Source organism: Sorghum bicolor, chromosome 10 (assembly GCF_000003195.3).
Source record: "Sorghum bicolor cultivar BTx623 chromosome 10, Sorghum_bicolor_NCBIv3, whole genome shotgun sequence".
Lineage (NCBI taxonomy): Eukaryota > Viridiplantae > Streptophyta > Magnoliopsida > Poales > Poaceae > Sorghum > Sorghum bicolor.
This window is the reverse complement of record NC_012879.2, coordinates 47,474,903-47,500,152: the sequence shown is the minus strand read 5'-3', so window position 1 is coordinate 47,500,152 and position 25,250 is coordinate 47,474,903.

Here is a 25,250-nt window from a genome sequence, read left to right as displayed (position 1 = left end):
CAGCTCAGTGTTGGGAACACGAAGATCTTCGATCGCCTTGCCAGCCTGAGCAATGGCTCCATTCTTCTCCAGCAGCTCTCCCTTCAGACGGTCGATGTCGTCGGAGAGGCTGCAGGATCAAGCCCGCTCCGCCTCGAGGTCTTTGAGGGCCTTCTTCTTGGCTTCCTCCACGGCGCTCCTGGCGATCTCGCCATTCACATGCTCCACCTTCATCCTTTGGAAGGATTCTCGAAGGGAGTCCAGGTCAGTCTTGAGGAGGCCCTTCTCCTTGTCCAGATCAGCAACGACGTTCTTGTAGGACAGGGCCTCCTCCCGGGCTTTGGACGCAGCCTCCTCGACCGTCAGAGCCCGCTCCCTCAGCAGCACGGCCTCTTCCACAGCCTTCTTTGAGGCCTCTCGAGCCTCAGCCAGGGCAACCTCCCTCTCCTTCTTCTCCTCCTCGAGCGCCAAGAGATCCTTATAAGCTTTGAGGAGTTTCTCCTGCAACTCCAGGAGTTGGTCTTTGAGGAGGGGGAGCTGCTCCCAGCCGCCTCTCGTGGCATGAATGAAGCTTGACTTAATACGGGAGGTCTCTTTCAGGTCCTGCGAGCAGGTGACCGAGCAGTTAGAACCCAAAACCAACAAGTTCCCTAAAGATTAAAAGACTAAGAGATTTACGAAGTAGGCTGGCCCGAGCCCGTTGTTTACAACGTCCGACAGGAGCCCCACCACGTGCTTCATCTAGAGGCGGAGCTCCTCGACGTGCTCCCACTTCTCAGCCTCCTTCTGATCGTCCAAAAAGATGTTGGGCTCAGACAGATCGGTGGAAGCTCGGATGCGGATCCGATCGGGGCAACAGTTCTCCATCTCCTGGTCAGCCCGCGCCTTGACGCCGCGAATGAGGTCCTCGACGGTCTTGAGGGACCCCCCATGGCGCAGGAACAAGTCGACGAGGGAGGGGAACCGCCCATCGTCATCCACCGTCTTCCAGGTGCCATCTTTGCTACCCGATGTCCCAATCTCGTCCTCCTCAGCGGGAATGCGGTCCTCCCACGGCTGACGCTCCCGGAGGAATCTCGGGGCGATTCTATCCATGCCGTAGATCGTCCTCCTGATCTCGGACTCAAGGTCGACGGGGGTGCGCATCATGCAGGCAAGCGCCACCACGCCGTCTGCCCACCCCGACTCTGCCGGGATCGCGGCGGGCGCCCCTAGACGGAGCCACGCTGGGGTTAGAGGGACAAAAACCGGCAGACCCTCTTCCTGGTCCCCGGGCTCTTGCAGCGCCGGCGGTACTGGTTGAGGCGGACTGTGAGGAGGAAGCTCGAGCGGTCCCTCCAACGGCTGGCCCCCCTGCTGCTGCTTCTGCTGCTCCTCGAGCTCCTGCGGCTCCTGTCGGCGGTCCTGCTCCTGCAGCTGCCGCCGTGTCTCCTGCTCGCGCTCCTCCTCTTCTTTCTTCTTCTGCTCCTCGATGGAGCGAAGCCCGGCAGGCCAGGGCATCCGTCCCGCGACGAGAGAAGTTTGAGCCTCCTCATCCATAGGAAGGGCATCCCTCGAGGTCCCATCGCCGCCGGACCCATCACTTATGGTAATGGGATCCCCCTCGACCCCCCATCGGGGAGGCTCGGGGGCTCCTTCCTGCCCTTGGGGACGGGGCGCCTCGGTTTGTTTTGGCGATGATGGGGCAGGATCACCCGCCGGGGGACGAGGTGGGGCGCTCTCGGTGCCGGTCGGCAGCTGAGGGTCAGAGGAGCCTGCAAAACAAAAAACAAAGGCCAGTCACTATGATGACCAACGTAAGAACAACACGAATCCCATGAATAAGCCATTGACCTGGCTCTTTGGAGGCTGCTCCCACCTTGAGCCTCTTCGCCGTCGAAGGCTAGGCCTGCTCAAGCGCCCGCTTCAACCTGAGGGAAGAACGGGCGTAAAGAAGACCGTTATACGAGAAAACGCAAGGAATAAGAATAACAGCGTCGAATAACTTACCCCATAGGGAGAACGGCTCGCCTACCGGTGCCTTGACTGATGGGCCTCGAGCCACCCAGCGTCAAGGCCCTCGACCCCTCGAGGGCAGGCGCTGGTCTCGGCCCAGCATCTCCAACCTGGCGAGCGCCGGGACTAGCGCTCCTGCGGCCGGTCTCCCCCTTGTCGGAGGCCGCGGCGCGGCCACGGGTCAACGGCCCGTCACCCGGGACTTAGCTCGGCTACCCGCCTTTGATGCAGGGGGTGGTTGAGGATGCAGGACGGCTCGACTCGGCGCAGGCGCAGGAGGAGTGTCAGCACGGGGACGGTGAGATCCGCCTGGCCCCTCCTTTGGTGCCCCCGTCCATGGGATGTCGACATCGCCTCGAGGCGGGCCCTCGAGGATCCGATCGAGACGAGACGCCATCGCCTCAGAGTCGTCGCTGTCGTCATCGCCGTCTCCGCCATCGTCGTCGGTGGGGGATTCTTCCTCAGGCTCTCCCCTCTGCCTGGACTTAGCTCGACGCGCCTCTAGCGCTTGGCGGTTGAGGTTCTTCTCTTCTCTCCTTTCTTCACAGAGTCCTTGACGGACTTTTGCTTCTCAGCGGACTGGCGCCGTGCGTCACGATCGACCTCGTCCTCCTTTACTGGAGGCCTCGAGGACCGGACATCGATTCGCCCTTGCCAGAACAAAGGAAAGCTTAAAAAAGGGGATGAAGGAAATCTAGAATTGAAGCCATGTACGAGAAAAGAACATACCAGGTCGATCGAGCCCGCATCGGGCCTCATGGGGAAGCCGTTAACGTGCTCCGGCTTGAAATCGCCGGCAATGGCCGCCCTGACCCGGGCCGCGACCTCGTCGTCGGCCGGAGCCTCGTTAGACATCCGGCACGCCTCGAGGTCCCGGGACGAGACGCCAGGGCCCATCTCGTCCATCCTCAGCGGCCGGGACATCAGTGGGAGAACTCTCCGATGATGAACGGCCGAAAGGACAAGAGCGGCGGTCAGGCCTTCTGTACGCAGCTTCTTCAAGGCGTCGAGGAGGGGGTCGAGCCGCGACTGGTGAGCTTGGACGACGCCGTACGTCCAGTTCTCCGGGCGCTCCGTGATCAGGCAACCGGTGTAGGCGGGAAGAAGATCGTCGATGTTCCTCAGGTAGAACCACTGGGAGTCCCATCCGGCGTGGTTCGTCGACAACCCCACCGGGATGTACTCCCGTGACCTCGCCGTCTTCCCTGTCTTCAGCACGAGGTTGAGGCACCCCGCCCGCATGGGCTTCCTCACGCCGGTGGTCCCAGTAGGGGCATTGAAAAGCTTGCCCCTGTAGAGGTGGAGCCACAGCTCCAAGTGGGGCATCATCCCCAAATACCCTCACACACCGCGGCAAAGACCGCCGCGACGGTGATGGCGTTTGGGGAGAAATGCTGGAGCTCCACCCCGTAATGGTGGCACAGTGCCCGCATGAAGCGGCTCGGGGGAGCGCCCAGGCCATGGCGATGGAACTTGGCGAAGGAAACCACATAGCCCTTGGGCGGTCTGGGCTCCCTGTGGTCCGCTGGTGGCGCGATCCACTCCGGCGACGAAAGCGAAGTGCGGTGGCGCAGGAGCCCTTCCTTCTCAAGCTCCAGCAATCGGCGTTCTGTCATCGACGACGGACGCCACTCGTCGGCAGCAACAAGTCTCACAGGCATCTTGGACGGAAGGACGGCGGATTCGCTACTGTTCGAGGGCGCGCGCGTGTGAGATGGTAGGAGACCTAACACGGCGAAGTGGCTGAGGCAAGGAAGAAGGTAGAAGGCGGAAGCGAAAGCAGCGGTGACGCTGCAGGATATTTATAGGCAGCAACCCACCAACGGACAGATCCGATAAATGAGGTAACTCCCCCCCGTAAATGCGCCGCCTAACGGTCCTTTCCCTCCTCACGGACGGGGCGCTCCGAATTCTACGCCGGTACACTGCTGCAACGTCTCCCGCCTGAAAAGACGCGCCCAACGGGCAGAAAGGCGAACCGCCACGACTTCTCCCTTCCCTTGTAAGCCAAGGAACGCACCCACAGAAGCCTCGAGAGGTCGCAGGCTGGCCCACCAGAAGGGTTCGATAGCCGATCTCGAGCGCCGGAGTCAGGGATGCCCAGTGAGTGGTCGAAAACCGAGGCCCGCCTCGAGAACTCGCTGGGGATGTCCAAGGTAGGGTCGAGACAGTCGAGAGGAATCCCCCCGACGGGAGGCATCGAGCCGCTAGACTCTATCGAACGAGTCCGGTATCCCCGACCACGTCGACCCCGCTTTATGAGAATGCCTCCGGGCTACAGCTGACCCCCTCGAAAGGGGCACGGGTTCTCACTTGGACTACCCGTTAGGAACTCAATTTGGGGTGGATGACGCTCGCTCTACCGAGAGGACGTCGAAACCCCCGTGCAAAGCGAGCCAATCAGAAGCTTCCACCACTGGTGTCGACAGCGTTTTCATGAATTAGGCAACATAGCCCTCAAAGGAGTCAAAAACTCCTCCAAGGGCTCGGGGGCTACCCCCGCGGGGTCGCTCGCGCGCCCCCCACAGAGATTCGACCGCAAAATAGAGCCTCCACTTGAGTGCCAGCGCTGAAATGGAGACTCAGGGGCTACTGTCGAGGGTATCAGTAAGGGGTATCCTAATTGTTATGCATGATGATATTACCCGTACGCAGGTCGAGGCCCTCAACTCGACGCTCTGGCCGCTCATACGTACAGTCCTTGACAACCGCAGCCCCGAAGCCGGAAAAGGCGTCGAGCGAATCGATCAGGGCTCGAGCGCCGCTACCGTCGAATACGGAAGTAGGCTCGAGCGATCCGGGAGGCGTCGAGCGCAAGGACGCCGCCCGCCGCCTGACGCACGCACGGGAACCAGGGCATTTAATGCGCCTGTCCCGTTCTCACCTAACACGCCAGTCACGGGAAGCGTGATATGGAACAGGCATCCGTCTCGTCATTCTTTTTGCAGCCTTCCCCACCAAATGACCCAGAGCGTGTCAGGACACGGGAAGCAGGGATGGAACGTCTAATCAGGACCCCCTCGAGACACCCAGGGTCAACGCTCTGGACAGCGAAACACTGCATGACGGCCGACCCTCGACCAGACCTGTTTCCTTCTAGGGGAAGGGTTGGACGTCGAATGCTAACAAAGCAACCACTCCGATGGATCCGCCGCTGTATCGTACCGGCGTGCCACCAACGAACCAGTCCAAGACGGCATGCAAAGCAGGATTCCAGGGCACGCGCAATCATCATCAAGCTACTAGGACGGGACGGCTCGAGACCACGTCGGTACGGAGGCCTCGAGTAGGTCAGCGCACCATGCCTCTATCGACCCCTACTCTGACACCTATACTTGTACCTTGGGCTTCTCCTTGGAGCTATAAAAGGGCAAGCCCGGGAGCGGACATGGAGAGAGGAGATCAACCGAGGCAACACCACACTCATACGTAGTAGAACTCTGTTGATGCAAAACTGATCTGCAAACACAAAGGGCTAATACCCGACTCAAACGTTAAGGCGTGCCAGCCGATTTGACCTTGCTATCGGCAAAGGTGATAACTCGAATACTTTAGTCCTGACAACAGCGATGCGCCCGGATGTCACGGCTAAGAGGTACTCACGCGGAACTTGAGAACACGTCGAGCTTAAGTCGACGAATTCCTAAGAACTCGTAACAAAAGGAAAAAGTATGACGAAGTCGTCGAAAAGTAAATGCTGGAATATGAGTAAAAACGTGTGTTTGATTGATTTCTTGATTGATGATCTATTACAAGGCCCTAGGGTCTACATTTATACCCTGCTCAAAGAGCTACAACCAGACACGATTAGAATTCGAATTCCAAATTACACGGAATCCGTATACAAAACGATGCAAATAATTAAGGAAATAACAAAACTATCCCTCGTGACAAACCGAAACTCCTCCACATAACGACCGGCAGCTTCCGGACTCCCTCTTTGCATCATCGGCAGACCCTTTGCCATAGTCATCGGCAGACTTTCTTATCTAGCCATCGGCACCATATTACTGCCTGTGGACTTAATCACGTTCAACCTCTCCCTCATCGGCAACCATCCTCATCGGCAACCCACTTTGTAAACATCGTACTGCCACCTTATCCTGCCATCCCAGACACGTGCCCAAAAACGGTGTCAACACATGCCCCCCAGTTTCGGAGTATAAAACTATTAATGCTCCGAAATTCTCTGCAGTAATGATGCCTTTTCCCGCAATTAATGCTCCTAATCTGGTAACCGACAACCTCAATCTGAACAACTCTGATCCTATTCCTCCGCAGATTTCTCGAAATTCCCAACTTTCTAAACGGGCATTTTTTCTCAGCCGTACATCAGCAACAATACCGTTACAAAGATCTGCCGATGTTCTGACCAGGATATTCGCACAAACGGTTATTTCCCCTCTATCCGCCCATCGGCAATATGACCGTTGTAGAATATTGCCGATGGACCGACCAGGAGATCTCGCACAGTAAAATATCTTCAGATAATGACCGCTTCCTGTCAAATCACCTACACAATCCCTGGATTACCGTGCGAATAGTTACCATATCCACCTGAGTACCCTCGGATTTCTCGGATGCGGCAAAGAGATAAGTCGGATTTGCCCTTGCCCATTTTGTCCTATAAATAGTTCCTTCTCGGGTACTCCTTCCCCATCACACCATTCTACTACCCAACTTTACTTTTCTAGCGGCGGCGCCACCAAAAACTCCCAAGGTCTCTGACAAGTACCCCTCTTCACCAACTCCGGCGCCTTCAAACGCTTCTTTCGCAGCAAGATGGCCGTCGGGTTCGTCGTCCCTGAGGTCAAATCTCCACCCCGTCTTCTGTATTTTTCTTCATATCCCTGTTCACTCGCAATCCATTTTACTGAACATCTTCCTTTTCTTTCCTCTCTGTATTTCTTTTTACGCCCAAAATCACTAGGAATTGTCCAACAAAATTGTCATCCCCACCGATCAACCACACCTTCAATGCCTCGGCCCTCTAGGGGACCCAGATCCAACTGACCTTATCAACGCAGAAACCAACAGGATCCCCTTCAGAGCCGAAAATTTTTCCTTAGATCTGTGGAAGGACACCTTCCGCTCTTGGCCCAGCCCAACTGTAGTGTGGAAAGACTGGTTCTTGAGGGTCAGCAACTCTAATGAAGTTCAGTGGGGTGAAAGGAATCTAGCCCAATGCATCAGATTGTCCATTGCCGATATGCATAGAAACGAGTCACTGCTGATAGCTGCATCCTACTTTTGGTCAGACACCCTCAATGCTTTTGCCTTTGGCCACGGCCCTGCTTCTCCTACTCTTGCCGATGTAGCCATGCTTACTGGTCTAGATATATCTTCTGCCGATAGCACCCACTTTTTTGATACTGCCCCTAGTGCCAAAGTGGAGACTCGCGCTATCGGCGGTTGGTCGAGGTACATTCAGAAGTACCGTGGGAAAGGATCTGTCACCATAAAGGAACAAACCACCTTTCTGAACATGTGGCTGGACAAGTTTGTATTCTGTGGTCGATCGGCAGGACCGACTTCTGTCTACCTATCGGCAGCAGAAAGACTGGCTAACGGTGGCCGATTCCCTCTCGGCCGATACTTGCTTGGCGCTGCTTACCACCTTCTCCATCAAGTAGCCCAGAAACTTCTGCTCGGCCAATCCACTGGCAACTTGGGAGGCCCCTGGTGGTTTGTCAACATGTGGCTCAATCTGCATCTGCACAAGCGTCTCAACTTCAACCTGTTCACACAGCGTTTCCCAAGAGATATAGCTGAAAACCATGTATTGGGTGAAGAGGAATCGGCAACACGCGCCCCCTTGAACTTTGGCGAAGCTGTCATAGTTCTGCCTGGTTCAGGGGGTAATCCAGATCAGATCGGCCGATTCTTCCAGACTCTGTATGAGGGTTTGACCAAAGACGAACGACCATGGTTGGCTTATGATGACCCAGATAGCATGCTCCCTCTGACCTTCAATCCATTTGATGAAGCTCTCGACAGGGACAATGAGGTGATGATGGCAATTGTGACTCCCAGAATCATTCCAGTGAATTTCTTTGGTAGCACAAAAACCTCCCCTCAAACTTACGAATTTTATAATCCATCGGCATTAGCTCGCCAGCTAGCTTTCGGCCAGTTGCCGATTGCACTTCCTTATGCCGATGTGATAAAACCCAGAGAAACTATCAACAATCTTCTTGAGTGGACTCGAGCAGCCCAACTACCACCAAACGCCGATATAGATGTAGATCTGTCAGAATGGGTCCCGGCTGCTTTTATCACTCAGGCATACAAGTTATGGTGGGCAGAATGGAAAGAGCATCTGTTCTGTAGATCGGCACTTTCATTCCGCGGCATGATTGACTCCGAATACGAAGTTCCTGATGACACTGTAAGTAATTCAAACCAACGTTTCATTTTCTCAATATTACCTCCATCGGCAGCTTACCCTTGTATTCCTTTTGCAGGTTGATAATATTCCTCCGTTGGTTAGCAGGAGTGGTAGGCCGATCGACTTGTTTCCATCAGGCCCGATTTCCTCAATCGGCCACAATGCTCCCACTCTAGCTTCCATCGTGCATCGGGGTGTACGCCTCAGGAAAGTCACCACCAGAAGAACCCAGACATCACCAACGGTAGCTGCTCCCACTCTCGCGCGGGCTTTCAAGGCAATTTGTCAAATCTTTTCCTTTATGCTGACTATCTTTATATCGGCTATATTTATGCTTATAAACTCTTGTTCATTATTGCAGCAAACCGGCGCATCGGCGAAAGCCAGGCGTGAGAGTACCGACGCCCCCCAGTCTAGCCAACCCAAGAGAAAGGGCACCACGGGTGCTAAGATTGGAACAAAGCGCCAGAAGGTAGCAATCCCCCCTCCTCCTCCGGTATCTCCAATTCTGGTGGAATCTTCTCCTTCTTCTCCAGAAGCCCAGCCACAGCAAGCACCATCTCCCCCACCTATGCAGGAAGCACCACAGATAGAAGAACCCCAACAGGAAGGATCTCAAACAGAAGATACATCAGTTGACATGGGTGAACAAACAACTGGCCCGGTGAGTCCAGTTATACCATCGGCAGTTCTCCCGGTTCAGACAACCGTTGTCCCTCCTCCAGGTAACATACTTTAACAATATCGCTACCGATGAACTTATTCTTATTTAGTCTCATAACTCCTTTTGTCTTCTTTCAGTTGATATTGTTCCATCGGCAATTTCAGCCGATCAACCTGTAGCTCCATCGGCATCTTTGGCCGATCAGCCTGTAGCTCCGTCAGTACTTCTCAGTCAAAGACAAGAGATCGCCTTGAAGCAAGTAAGTCACCGTTTACCGTTAGCATTATTTGCCGATTCTCTGAGTATGAGCTAATTTTGCTTTCCCTCCCAGGAACAAGATTCTCCCGATAGCCTGTTCTCCTTTGCCATCGATCTCTCTGAAGAAGAAGGTGAAGAAGCAAGCTCTTCTCAGACGGTCGGCATCACATCGGCAGAGATCAGGGTCAGGCTGGAAGAATTGTCAGCTCGCCTTCACCAAGACACAGCGCAATTGGTTGATGATTCTGACCCTACCAAGACCCTGTTCAGAACTCTCAGAGGCCAAATCCCAGCCGATGTTGAAGAAATCCTGTTCCAAGCCGCTCATCTGGAGAGTCGCCAGCTGCAGTACCAGAGAGCTTCTCGGCGTCTTGCCGATAGAGCCGCTCAGACTCGACTCTCCGATGAAATGAGGAAAGAGAAGCTTTTGACCGATGAGAAGCACAAGGACATCGGTATCCTGAGATCTTCTGGAGACGCGCTGAAGCAGAAGATATCCGATCTATCGGCAAGAAAAGAATCCCTGTTGGCGGAACTCAAGGAAGTAGAGAACGCTCTGTCCCAAGCCCAACAGGAAGAGAGCCAATTGCCAGAGACCATCAGGCTTCTTGAGCACGAGCGAAATGTTCATGGTCGCAAGGCACTTCAACTGAAGAAGAAGCTGAAGCCGATAGAAGGTTCTGCCGATGACGACATCAAGGAGATGGAAGCAGCCAACCAAATTCGGCTACGCGCTATATCGGCAATCCAGACGCTGCTTAACACATAGAGTTTCCATCGGCATTATATCTGCGCTTTCCTTCTTCCTCAGTTTTTAGTCTAGCCGATAGGACTGTTATCGGCACCTAAGCTTTTGAAACACCAAGTCTTGTCCCCAAGCGTTTGGATCCAGCCGATAGGAGTGTTATCGGCACCTAAACTTCTATGCATCGACCCATATACTGGGGTAGTACCTCTTTAAATATTTGCCATTTAATGCTCTGGGAAATTCAATTCCTTCGAGGGTTTCTAGAATGTAGGCATTATCAGGAGCCGATCGACTTATCCGATAAGGACCCTCCCAATTAGGAGACCACTTTCCAAACTTCGAACTTTTGGTCCCAATTGGTAAAATTAATTTCCATACCAAATCCCCATCGGCAAACTCTTTAGCCTTCACTTTCTTATCATACCATCTAGCAACTCTCTTCTTATTTTCTTCTATACTCATTAAAGCTTTTAACCGATGCCCTGCTAGATCGTCCAATTCATCGGTCATCAAAGTGGCATAACCATCGGAAGTTAATTGATCTTGAAAAGTTAATCGCCTAGATCCAGTCTTAATCTCCCAAGGCAACACTGCATCATGTCCATACACCAATTGATAGGGTGATACTTTGGTCGATCCATGACAAGCCATCCGATAAGACCACAATGCTTCAATCAATAATGTGTGTCACCGCTTGGGATTTTCTTCAATCTTTCGTTTAATAAGCTTGATAATTCCTTTGTTAGACGCTTCGGCCTGCCCATTGGCTTGAGCATAATAAGGAGAAGAATTCAACACTTTAATTCCCATACCGATTGCGAATTCATCGAACTCCCCCGATGTGAACATGGTGCCCTGATCGGTAGTAATCGTTTGGGGAATCCCGAATCGGTAAATAATATGCTCCTTCACAAAATCAATCATATTGGCCGATGTGACTTTCTTCAAAGGAATAGCTTCAACCCACTTAGTGAAATAGTCAGTGGCAACTAGAATGAACTTATGCCCTTTGCTAGATGGTGGATAAATCTGGCCGATCAGATCGATGGCCCATCCCCGGAACGGCCAAGGCTTTATTATAGGATTCATAGCCGATGCGGGTGCTCTCTGGATATTACCAAACTTTTGACAACCTACATCCCTTGAAATATTTAAAACAATCTTCAAGTATGGTTGGCCAAAAATATCCATTCCTTCGAATCATCCACTTCATCTTAAAAGCTGACTGATGCGCTCCACACACTCCTTCATGGATTTCCCCCATCAAACTTCTAGCCTCATCATCGCCCAAGCATCGGAGAAGAATTCCGTCGATAGTTCGATAATACAATTCATTTTCAAGGAACACATACTTGGTTGCTTGAAATCGAACCCGTCTTTCAACTTTTTTGGATGGATCTTTTAGATAATCAATAATTTCTTTCCTCCAATCACCGACACCGACTGCCGATGTCGCATTAATCATTGGCTGATATCCCGAGGCATGCTGAGCCAACCGATTAGCGTCTTCATTATGCAATCGGGGAACATGCTCCAATCGGAAATCCTTGAATTCCTTTAACAGTTGCATACTTCTCTCGAAATAAGTTATGAGAACTTCACTTCGGCATTCATAGCTTCCGGCCAATTGATTTATAACCAACATAGAATCCCCGAATATTTCAACAGCATCAGCACGAACTTCTCTTAACAACTCCAATCCCTTGATCAGAGCCTGATACTCAGCCTGATTATTTGTTGATGTGGCAACAATCGGCAAGGAAAACTCATACTTCCTCTCCTTAGGGGAAACTAATACAATGCCGATTCCTGCCCCTCGGTCACAGGTAGATCCATCAAAGAAGAGCGTCCAGGGTACAATCTCCAAGGTTTCCACTAGACCGCAATGCTGAGTCACAAAATCGGCCATAATCTGCCCTTTGACTGCCTTAGCCGATTCGTAACGCAAATCGAACTCCGACAGCGCTAAAATCCATTTACCGATCCTACCACTCATAATCGGCATAGATAGCATGTATCGGACCACGTCATCTTTGCAAACAACAGTGCATTCGGCCGATAACAGGTAATGTCTCAGCTTGATACATGAAAAATATAAGCATAAGCATAGTTTCTCAATGGCCGAATACCTGGTTTCAGCATCAATCAACCTCCTACTCAAATAATAAATTACCCTTTCTTTCCCTTCAAATTCTTGAACTAAAGCTGAACCGATAACCGATCCATCGGTAGATAAATACAATCTGAAGGGCTTCCCTTGTTGAGGTGGAACTAGAACTGGAGGATTTACTAGATACTTCTTGATTTCATCCAGAGCCAACTGTTGTTCTTCTCCCCAAATAAACTTTTGATCGGCTTTCAATTTAAGAAGAGGACTGAAAGCACGAATCCTACCAGATAAATTCGATATAAATCTCCTGATAAAATTTACCTTGCCGATCATGGATTGGAGCTCGGTTTTGTTGGTAGGGGCCACTATTTTATTGATGGCATCAATGGATCTTCGACTAATTTCAATACCCCTCTGATGTACCATGAAACCAAGAAACTGCCCTGCCGATACACCAAATGCACACTTGTTGGGATTCATCTTCAATCCATGCTTCCTTGTGCACTCTAACACTTTTTGTAAATCGGCAAGATGCTTTGAGAAATCTCCAGACTTAACCACCACATCATCAATATAAATCTCCACGAGCTTGCCGATGAACTCATGAAATATAAAATTCATAGCCCTTTGATAAGTAGCACCAGCATTCTTCAACCCAAAAGTCATGACTATCCACTCAAATAGCCCGACATGACCAGGACACCTGAATGCGGTTTTTGGAATATCCTCCTCCGCCATGAATATTTGATTGTAACCTGCATTACCATCCATGAAGCTGATGACCTGATGACCAGCCGCAGCATCAACCAGTAGATCGGCGACAGGCATTGGGTATCCATCCATCGGCGTAGCTTTATTGAGATTCCTGAAATCGATGCACACCCGAAGCTTCCCGCTCTTCTTGTAAACCGGAACAACATTGGAAATCCACTCGGCATACCGACACTGCCGAATAAACTTAGCTTCAATAAGTTTGGTGATTTCGGCCTTAATATCAGGTAGAATGTTAGGATTACATCGGCGGGCTGGTTGCTGATGTGGCCGAAATCCAGACTTGATGGGTAACCGATGTTCAACAATTGATCGGTCTAAACCAGGCATCTCAGTATAATCCCAAGCAAAGCAATCTTTATATTCCTTTAACAAACTAGTCAATTGTTGCTTACTCTCAGGATCTAATTTAGCACTAATAAAAGTAGGCCTAGGCTTATCACCACTACCTATATCTACTTCTACCAAATCATCGGCCGATGTGAATCCCTGGCCTAATTTTCCATCATCGGCGAATGTATCCATTAAAAACCGTCGTCAGAACCGACTGCTTGGATCGGTGGAATCTCATAATCGGCAACTTTGAGAAAATCTTTCTCCCAAACTTCTCTTGAAATGCACCTGGTCCTTTCGTAAGTATCCGCTTCTGCCGACACGATAACATAAGAAGAATCTCCTGGGACAATCTCAATCTTGTCACCTACCCACTGAACCAAGCATTGATGCATTGTAGATGGGATACAACAATTGGCATGAATCCAATCTCTTCCCAACAATAAGTTGTAAGCACCTTTTCCGCTGATCACGAAAAAAGTTGTCGGCAAGGTTTTGCTGCCGATGGTCAACTCTGCACATATCGCCCCCTTGACTGGAGACACGTTTCCTTCAAAGTCTTTGAGCATCATATCGGTCTTGGTCAAATCTTGATCCCCTTTCCCAAGCTTCCGATATACTGCATACGGCATAATATTAATAGCAGCTCCACCATCAACTAGGATCTTGGTCATTGGCTGCCCATCAACCCTTCCTTTGAGGAACAGAGCTTTAAGATGCTGCCTCTCGTCATCGGCAGGTTTCTCAAAGATAGCCGTCATCGGATCCAGAGCCAACTGAGCTATCTGATCAGAAAATTCCAACTCATCATCACTGGCTGGTGCAAGAAACTCCATCGGCAACATGAAGACCATGTTGACGCCTGCCGATGGACCTTCCCTCTTAGTGTCTGACGGCTGCCGACTTCCAGAGTTCTCTCCCTTATTTAGCTCTTCTTGCCTTTCACGTTGCAATCTCCTTTTCTGTGTCTTGGTTAATCCTCCAGGGCACCATGGAGGAAGTGGCCTTTGCCTTGCCGTCGGGCGTCGGTTCTCCCTTGACTCCATACGATGCGTGTTAGCATCCCTGCAAAATATGAATTCATCGGGAACCCGCGCATCAGCCATTCCCTCGAGCTCTTCTTGGTTCCTGGGAAAATACTGGACACGGTCACTAAGTCTGTCATGCCCGCTATATCTGCCCCCCAGCCGGTCATGAACTGACACCCTTCCTCTGATCGGCCCATTAAATCGCCGTTCATCATTATGATAATGCCGATCGATCCTATCGTACCGATCATAACTGTTGCACTCAGGGCAGTCTCTGACAGTAGGAAGCTTGATATTCTCCTCCCAACAATGAATGAAGAATGGACAATTCCAATGATCCCTGTGCCGATTCCACTCCTGTCGGCGTCTTTCTTCTTCCCGTCGATAATCTTCCTGCTGGCGCCGATACCGATCTTCCCGTTGTTGCCATTTTTCTCGAGGCCTTCTATGAGTTATGACGATACCAGATCGAGGAAGCCTTCCTGAGCTAGTTCCTTCCTGGACCAAGCCCTTACTTCTTGCATCGGCAGTAGTAACTTGATGCTGAGGATCTACCGATGCACTCTTCTCAGCTGTCTCCGATGTTAAGACCTTAGCCTTCCCCTTAGCATCCAACATGTTTGTCGGGAAAGGATGTTGGTCTATCTTCATCGGCTTCTGGGCTTTGGAACTGTCAAACTTGATTCTCCCTGACTCTATAGCCGATTGCAGCTGCTGTCTGAATACTTTGCACTCGTTGGTGTCATGGGAAGTTGCATTATGCCACTTGCAATATCTCATCCTCTTCAACTCTTCTGCCGATGGGATCACATGGTTAGGTGACAGTTTGATCTGACCTTCCTGAAGTAGAAAGTCAAATATCCTATCAGCCTTAGCGGTGTCAAAAGCAAACTTCTCTGGTTCCTTCTGCCCAAAAGGACAAGACATTGGCTTCTTGTTTTTTACCCACTCTGCCAAACCGATTACTGGTTCTTCATCAGAATCTGAGCTTGTTGCTTCATCGACAAATGACACTTTCTTATTCCATGCTCTCTTAGGCTCAAAAGGCTTGATCTCTTGATCAGAAATCCTCTGCACCAAATGACTTAAACTTTCGAACTCCTGAGAGGCATACTTATCCCTGATATGTGGCAACAAACCCTGGAAAGCCAAATCGGCTAGCTGCCGATCATCCAGAACCAGGCTATAGCATTTATTCTTGACCTCTCGTATCCTCTGCACAAATCCCTCAACCGACTCATCATTACGTTGTCTCAACTTGACCAAGTCGGTGATCTTCTTCTCATGAACCCCCGAGAAGAAGTATTTGTGGAATTGCTTCTCTAGATCGGCCCAAGTAATTACTGAGTTGGGAGGTAACGATATGAACCAAGTAAAGGCCGATCCAGACAATGATGATGAAAATAGACGAACCTTCAATTCGTCCCTGTTACCAGCCTCTCCACATTGAATAATGAACCTGTTGACATGCTCCATGGTTGACGGTATCGTCCTGTCCGGAAAACTTTGTAAAATCCGGTACCTTGTACCGATGTGGAAGCGGGATCAAATCATACGCAGGAGGATACGGTGTCCGATAAGAGTAAGTGTTGACTTTGGGTTTTATCCCAAATTGTTCCCTCATTACTTCAGCAATCTTATCGGCCCAATATGCATCGGCATCTTGCCGATGAGGCGGCTGCGGATCTGGTACTTGGTGGCGAACCTCCACGTGTCTGTTGGGGACGTGATCTGCGCGGAACATTGTATTGATCACCTGTCCTCCAATCTGCGGACCACCAAACTGCTGTCCACCGATTGGCTGTCCTCCGAGTTGCTGTCCAAAATTCATTGGCTGGTTGGGAATCCCCTGACCTTGGAACCCGGGATAGACCTGCCGTTGCTGGAACCCTGTAGTCTGGTAACTCTGCTGGGGCGATTGTGGAAAGGCTTGCTGTCCAAGCCATCCATTATTAGCGTTCATCGGCATAGGTGCTGCCGATGATTGGTAATTGGGTACCGTCGTTGAATTGACATACCCCGACTGGGCCATAGGCCTCTGTTGCATCAGCATTGACTCTGCCGATGCGTTGGGCATCTGGAACATTGAATCTTGAGGATTTCCAGTGTGAGGCCTTGCAGTAGTAGTTGTGGTATACCGAGGACTCTGGTTCACCGACGCATTGGGAGGTGCCGATGTCATAGGAGTTTTGCCCCTCATGTCAGTTATTTGTGATGTTCCCGGCGTCAACTCTGGAGGCATACCGTAACCCCACCAGTTGGGAGGAAGAGTCAACCCTGACATTGCTGATGCCAGCATATCTGTTGTCAGTTTATGCTGCCCAACTGAAATTTGTGGGTTGGTTGCCATCGGCATAGATAGTGCACCAGTAGTCCCCGATGTACTTGGAGGGACGGCAGATTGTGCACTTGCATTCGTCAAGGCAGCCGATGGAGCCGTGACCTCTGGTGCCGTTGGCTGATGATGGGAGGGGCCCACATAATCTGGTGGGATTTGTCCTTCCTTGAAAGTTCTTGCCACGGCATTGAAAACTGTATTAGACAGTACACCAGCTTGGTTAATCAACGCTCGATTGATGGCATTGTCAACCATATCTTGAAGCTTGCCAGGATTGGCGTCAAAGGTGACCTGCCGTGGTGCCGGCAGTGCATCTTTCTGGACCACTTCGCCGCTCCTGTTTATGCTGAAAGACCTCAGGCATTGCTGCTTGAACTCTTCCATGGCTTGGGCAATAGCTTCCTTCTGCTCATCCTTGAGGTTGGCCTCCGTCACGGGGATGACGTTCTCTTGATCGAGGTCAGAGATCGACATGTTGATCTTGATCTTGAATCTTGTCCCACCAGGCGTGCCAAAAGATGTGTTGATGCAAAACTGATCTGCAAACACAAAGGGCTAATACCCGACTCAAACGTTAAGGCGTGCCAGCCGATTTGACCTTGCTATCGGCAAAGGTGATAACTCGAATACTTTAGTCCTGACAACAGCGATGCGCCCGGATGTCACGGCTAAGAGGTACTCAAGCGGAACTTGAGAACACGTCGAGCTTAAGTCGACGAATTCCTAAGAACTCGTAACAAAAGGAAAAAGTATGACGAAGTCGTCGAAAAGTAAATGCTGGAATATGAGTAAAAACGTGTGTTTGATTGATTTCTTGATTGATGATCTATTACAAGGCCCTAGGGTCTACATTTATACCCTGCTCAAAGAGCTACAACCAGACACGATTAGAATTCGAATTCCAAATTACACGGAATCCGTATACAAAACGATGCAAATAATTAAGGAAATAACAAAACTATCCCTCGTGACAAACCGAAACTCCTCCACATAACGACCGGCAGCTTCCGGACTCCCTCTTTGCATCATCGGCAGACCCTTTGCCATAGTCATCGGCAGACTTTCTTATCTAGCCATCGGCACCATATTACTGCCTGTGGACTTAATCACGTTCAACCTCTCCCTCATCGGCAACCATCCTCATCGGCAACCCACTTTGTAAACATCGTACTGCCACCTTATCCTGCCATCCCAGACACGTGCCCAAAAATGGTGTCAACAAACTCCCACACTCCATACCACGCTTGTATTCACCCCTGTATAAGCACTTAGGTGCAAAATAATACAAATTCTCTCCCCCCGCTGGACGTAGGGCCTTCTCTTGCCCGAACTAGGATAAATCCTTGTGTCTTTTTGCATCACCATCTGGGAAAGGGAAGCACGTATACAAATTCACTCGTTGGTGTGACCCCCCGTGGGGAAAACACCGACACAATCACTCACGCAAATGCACTTGGAATCACTCCCAATCTCACAAAGATGATGAATCTATGATGGAGATGAGTGAGAAGTGTTTGCTTAGGCTCATAAGGATGTCTAGTATGTCAAAGTGCCAAGATAGTGAGCCTCAAGCCGGCCAAACACTATTTCTAAGTGTCCCTAAAGAATAGATTCATTAGATCACTGCCATGTGTCCACAAACAAATGTGACCCATTGATCTCCAATGGTCACTTAAACATTGAAGTTCACAGTTAGGAGGCATCAGACGTGTCAGATGCTACGCATTGAACGCGTGACCCTCACGCCGGACACTACTCAAAGAGTTTAGAAGTCGCTTGGGCAGGCATCGGATGCATGCCGGCGTCCGATGCACACAACTCAGGAACTGCACTACTACAGTGCGAGTACCAGACACTCCAACAGTAGGGTGTCGGACACTCCGACGCACACCCCTCGTGTGCGCTTAGTCAGCACACGTCAGATGCTAGCCTAGCGTCCAACGCTCTAAGAGTCAGCATCTAGTCACTCTCGTGACGTCTTCAAACTATGCATTTCATTTTCTCAAAAGCGTTGATGTGTGTACCCCTCTCTACCCTTCAAACTCCACCTCCTTCTCCAAGTGTGCCAACACTATCATGTGTGTACCATCGTGTGCAAGTGTGTTAGCATTTTTGCAACTATTTTCTTCGAAGAAGTTAAGTTAGCTCACTAGGTTCTAAATGCATGCACATGAAAATGTTACCTAGTGGCACTTGATAACCGCTTAGCCAAAGAATTCGTCTCTTTATAGTACGACTATCTATTCTAAATGTGATCACACCCTCTATGGTGTCTTGATCACCAAAACCAAAACCCTAAGCAATACCTTTGCCTTGATCTCCAAAGGGTTTTTTTCTCTTTTTCTTTTCCAAGTTGAGCACTTGATCATCTTGTGGTCATCACCATCATCACCATGATCATCTCTTGCTCCATCATTTGGCTTGTACCAACCTTATCTAATCTACACACACTTAGCATAGAGGTTACTACTTTGAGTTTCATCAATTATCCAAAACCAAACTCGGGCTTTCATGTGTGCTATAAGCATACTCTATCAAAAATACCAATAGGAGGCTTCTTGCTGATGGACACTCCTGGGTAGCTTAGATACACCATCTCCAATTGAAAGAGCAAGAGATATATGAATATATACATCAATTGAAGAAAAATCAACGTAAATCATAGCTAGGCCATGATGTGTGGAGGCACAACTATGCCTAACTGTGTGTAGTCTTGATTGTTGGCATTAGATACGAAGACTATGCAACACCAAAGCCGACATAGATGAAGGCATGCAGGTAGGCAAAACCCACTGTTGCTGCATTGGCAGCACCTAGGCCTATCAAAATTTCTCCAGGATTCTTGATGCTCTAGATTGGGGCAACACAATTCCTTTCACTATCTGACATCGTGCACGATAGAGGTGGTGGTAGATGTGGTCAGCGAGGCAAAGGACGCGGTAGGCCTGGATGTGGCGCTGAACTACTAAAGTTTACTCAACTTTTTAATCAGCACAACTTATTAAACTTACTCTAGTAATCCTGAGAGTTGTCATCTATATACTCCAATAAGGCAATACATAGGATCCCAATTGCATAATATACATCTATTACTACCACAAAACAAGACTCAACTTGTCACAAGATTACACAATCAAGCAGAATATACATGACAAATATTATCAAATTGATAAGTTTAATTAGTTATTACACAATACTTGGTGAGACTCATGCCTAACTCAAATGTGATATGTGAACATAATTATAATACCCGATTTTAAGGACAAAATCAGATATGCACCATATGTGAGTTTTAGAAGTCAAATCCCACATATAGCTACAAATAAGGGATAATATCAAAAGACAATGCATAAATTATATAACGTACATAATAAATTAGTGATAACCTTAAGCAACTTATAGCGGAAGTAACTCCAAACTTTGGATATTAACTTCACTCTACAGGATCCAACTGACTGGTTGATCACAAGCCCAAAGCTTCTCCTGAGGTGTGGGGGTAATAGCAAGAGTGAGTCCATGTCAAACTTCACAAGTATAGCAACTAGATTGTATAGATCCCATAATCTCACGATCAATGTGACATAAATAATGTAGAGGATTAAACAATAAATAATGAGCATATTAACACACAAGAATCATCACCCTTAATGTAGATGTCCCCAAGGCCGCTCTTGACCGTGAGCTCAGCTAGTATACTAGTTTTTAACACTCTGCAGAGGTTGTACATCTTTACCCATGAGTCATGATTTACCCTTTCGCCCGAGGTAGCTAATCTCTTAACCCTCTTCCTAGGGAGGTCGGTAGGGATCACTATGAAGTCTTTCAAAGGTTCGTCTAACAAGTTAGGGCCGCTTGGTTTCATTAGTCAGTCCGTGTGATCCACCCGCAGGAATCCACGGTCTGCTACTCCCCAATTGCACCACACAGGTAACCGCTAACGAGCTAGAAAAGTTACTCATACTTGACTAAAGCCAGAGCCATTATAGCTCTCATGGTTGCACTGTTATCCCGGGTGATCACATACAGATAAATCCTCAAGTTGCTAAAAAGTCATTTTTATCGTTTGTTACTTAACATTAATCAAGTCAAAAGATCATGGTCACAGAAGTAAAACCCAAATGCTATACTTGCCTTGATCCAAATGCTCTTGCTGATCTTTATGGTCCTGCTGGTCGTCAAGGTACAAGTCTTGATCACTGAAATATCGCTCACTGTCTAGGTCACCAATTCACCAACACACAATCCATCGAGACCACACATACACGAAGCAAACAAGGCTATAATTAAAACAGTACACCAAACAATAAAAAGGTTTAAAAACTAATCTACACATTGCTGCGAGCACCAAGACGTGAAAACCACACTAATTAAGTCTTAGCAAAGAAAATGACTAACGAGAAATATCTATGAGCTTGATTTATTTTATCTAAGAAAAATTATGTGTATAGTATCAAATCATATTAACCATAACATATTAAATTTTAAAAGTTGAAGCTAATCATATTTTATTTGTAAATACCGCCATGTAATTTAGCAAAAGAACACATTATCATGTGAGAACATCTATATGGGTTCAATATATGTCTTTAAACCAAACAAATTTATAATTAAATTAAAAAGAAAACTAATGTTATCAATTACTTTTATTTGAAATATTTAGCATGGTAAGGTAATTTCTAACACTTAAATTATTTCAACACAAACTAACGATTCTATTGGCTAGCAGGATGCACACCAATAGAATCAGGATCATAGCTGGTGCCCCCTTTTTATACCACAGGCGGTTCCAGTTACGACGCGCCTGTGGTATAAATAGGGCGGTGTCAGAAATGCCAGCCGCCTGTGGAAACCGTTTATCACAGGCAGTTGGCTTAAGCAACCGCATGTGGTATCTCTGTATAAATACCCCTTCATCCTCCCCCGACGAGAATAGTATCTCGCACCCACCTTCCATTGGGGGCGATTTTGGAGTTCCAGATTTCTCAAAATACAAGGGGGGAAGTTTTGATCTTTATTTCTGGGAAGGAGGTTGCTAAAAAAGGTTAGTTTATGTCCCTATTGCCTCAATTTGCTCATTCTAGCTCAATTTAAGCCACATTTTGGATCTACGGTTTCACCATGAGTGAGAGAGAAAAATAGCTAGCTTCTTGTCTTCATTTGTTGATATGGTTAGATGGGGTTGTTTAATATGGTTGGATAATGCCTCTCAACATGTTTGCTTCTCAATTTAGCTAGTTTTTACAAGATTAAACCAATGGTGTGTTCTTGTATATTTATGTAGAGAGATAATTGTTGATTTTTTTATTTTTTTTAATTATATGGTAGTTAGGTTTTTTATTATCACCTTCCACATCATCTATCTATTTATAATGAATGTTGTATTTATATAGTTATGCTATACTTAGGTTTTCTAATTTATGTCTCTCTCTCTTTTTAAATTTCTCAATTTATTTATCCACATGTATGTATGTTCCATGAGTGAGAGAGAAGAATAGCTAGCTTCTTGTCTTCATTTGTTGATATGGTTAGATGGGGTTGCTTAATATGGTTGGATAATGCCTCTCAACATGTTTGCTTCTCAATTTAGCTAGTTTTTACAAGATTAAACCAATGGTGTGTTCTCGTATATTTATGTAGAGAGATAATTGTTGATTTTTTATTTTTTGAATTATATGGTAGTTAGGTTTTTTATTATCACCTTCCACATCATCTATCTATTTATAATGAATGATGTATTTATATAGTTATGCTATACTTTGGTTTTTTAATTTATGTCTCTCTCTTTATAAATATCTCGATTTATTTATCCACTTGTATGTATGTTCCATGAGTGAGAGAGAAGAATAGCTAGCTTCTTGTTTTTATTTGTTGATATGGTTAGATGGTGTTGCTTAATATGGTTGGATAATGCCTCTCCTCTCTCTCCATTTTCATGACTGCTTCTCAATTTTAGAGAGAGGAATGTATGATTGTGTGTTTCTATAATTATGCTATGTACTTAGATTATTTTTTAATTATGTAACTTAGGTTTTTTCCTTTAATCTCAAGCTTAACCATAAACCCTAGCTAATAAACCCTAGATAATCCTTTGTAAACCCTTAGATCGTATGAATGGTGTTTTACAGGTAGTGATGGCGAGGTCATTTTGGATGTATAATTTATCAAGACTAGATCCATCATACATAACTAAGGTCCAGAGGTTTATTGATACTGCTCAAAACCATGCTTCAAGAACAAGAAAGACGCACATACATTGTCCATGCATGGATTGTACAAATCTTGTTGTATCTAATGACATTCAACAAATCCTTACTCATCTGGTCCGTCGAGGATTTATGAAAGATTATTTGATTTAGACAAAGCATGGAGAGGGTAGCTCTGCGCCTTATACAACTGTAGGTTTTGACGAGTTTGAGTCGTACATGAGACACAGCAACCTAATACCGATGGTCTAGCCACTGAACATGTTGTGCCAAATGTTCCTGATCATGGTTTTGCTGGAGGAAATGAAGATGACACCAAAACTAACATGGCTGCGGAAGATGCAAAAATTCTAGAAGCAATATTGCGTCGTCATGCGAAAGATCCATCAGTGTTCTTCATGAAAGGTATGGAGGCCCTAATGAAGGCAGCAGAAGAGCCTTTGTACGATGAGTCCAAGGGTTGCACCAAAGAGTTCACAACGCTGCGGTCTATGCTATAGTTGTTGGTGTGCAAAGCTAGATATGGTCTTTCTGATGCTGGCTTTGATGCGTTCTTGAGCATTATCGTAGACATGCTTCCTAAAGATAACAAAGTGCCTGCTAACACATATTATGCAAATAAGCTAATCAGCCAACTCACAATGGGTGTTGAGAATATCCAACCTTGTAGAAATCACTGTATCCTATATCAAGGCGATGATTATAGGGACTTGGACAGCTGTCCCAAGTGTGGTGCAAGTAGGTACAAGACAAATAAAGACTACATAGAAGAAGAGTGTGTTGCCTCTATACCTAAGGGAAAAAACAAAAGAAGGCCCAACAAAAGACCCAGAAGAGTAGTTCAAAACCCACCGATAAAGAAAATGATTAAGTAGACTATTATGTGCAGAAAAAGATTCCTGCTTTGGTGATGTGGTACCTTCCTGTGGTCGATCGATTGAGGTGTTTGTTTGCTAACCCAGAGGATGCCCAACTTATGAGCTGGCATGCTTTTGATGAGCACAAAGATGATGGGAAGCTTCGGCACCCAGCTGATGGCCAGCAGTGGAAAGATTTCAATGAAAACCACAAGGACTTTGCTAATGAACCAAGGAATATTAGGTTCACACTGAGTACTGACAGAATGAATCCATTTGCTCAGACGAGCAGCAAGCACAGCACATGGCCAGTGATCCTCACCATCTACAACCTCCCTCCATGGTTGATGCAGAAGCGAAAGTACCTTTTACTAACCATCCTTATCTCTGGACCTACACAGCCTGGAGTTGATATGGATGTTTTCTTGGAGACCTTAATACAGGACATGAAGATACTGTTGGAAACAGGTGTTCAAATGTTGGACGAGTACCACAAAGAATCATTCACACTGAGAGCAGTTATCTTTGTTACGATCAATGACTACCCGGCTCTCTTTACATTATCAGGGCAGTTCAAGGGAAAGCTTGGGTGTGGGGTATGCATAGATGACACTGCTTATGTGTCCCTAACTGCATCAAAGAAGATAGTGTACATGAGGCACAAACGCTTCTTATCAAAAGGACACAGGTACCGGCTGAAAAAGATGGATAAGTACTTTGACAATAATAGTGAACTACAGACTACTGCTCCATCAGGTAACAGTAAAGGCCAAAGATTTTTCAGCATAGTCAGCAAACTCAAATTTGTTTTTGGGAAGAAGACAAAAGATGCAAAACCAAGAAAGAATGTCAAACCAGCTCCAGGGGCTACATTCAAGAAGAAGTCGATTTTCTTTGAGTATTTGGAATACTGACCAGAGTTAGACGTACGCCACGCGATCGATGGTATGCACGTTCAGAAGAACATGTTTGAAAGCATAATTGGCACCTTGTTGGACATGAAAGATAAGACAAAGGAAGGATTAAATTCACGCTTGGACATGGTACAGTTAGGCATAAAAAAGAACTTCACCTTGTTAGGCTAGAAAATGGGAAGTACCACCTGCAAGCTACAACCTTAACAATGAAGGGAAACATGCGATGTGTGTGTGGTTGAAGAAATTGAAAGTCCCATCTGGATTCTGCTCTAGCATACAGAGTATTGTGTCAATGAAAGATCTTACACTCACCAACTACAACTCACATGATTGTCATGTCATACTAACTACTTTCCTCTCTATTGCCATTAGGGCTATAAACTCGGTGTGGATAAAGGTTGCAGTTACATGGTTGTGCTACTTCTTCAACAGGATCTCACAGAAGGTGATTGAACGTGATGAGTTGGCGTCTCTTAAGGAATTCGCAGTGGAGACAGTGTCACAGTTTGAGATGTGTTTCCCCCAGCATTCTTCGATGTGATGGTTCACCTTGTGGTGCACTTGGTTTCACAAATAGAGGCATTGGGTCCCATGTATTTGCATGAGATGTGGATGTATGAATGTTTCATGTCAATACTAAATGGCTATATGTCAACTCGTG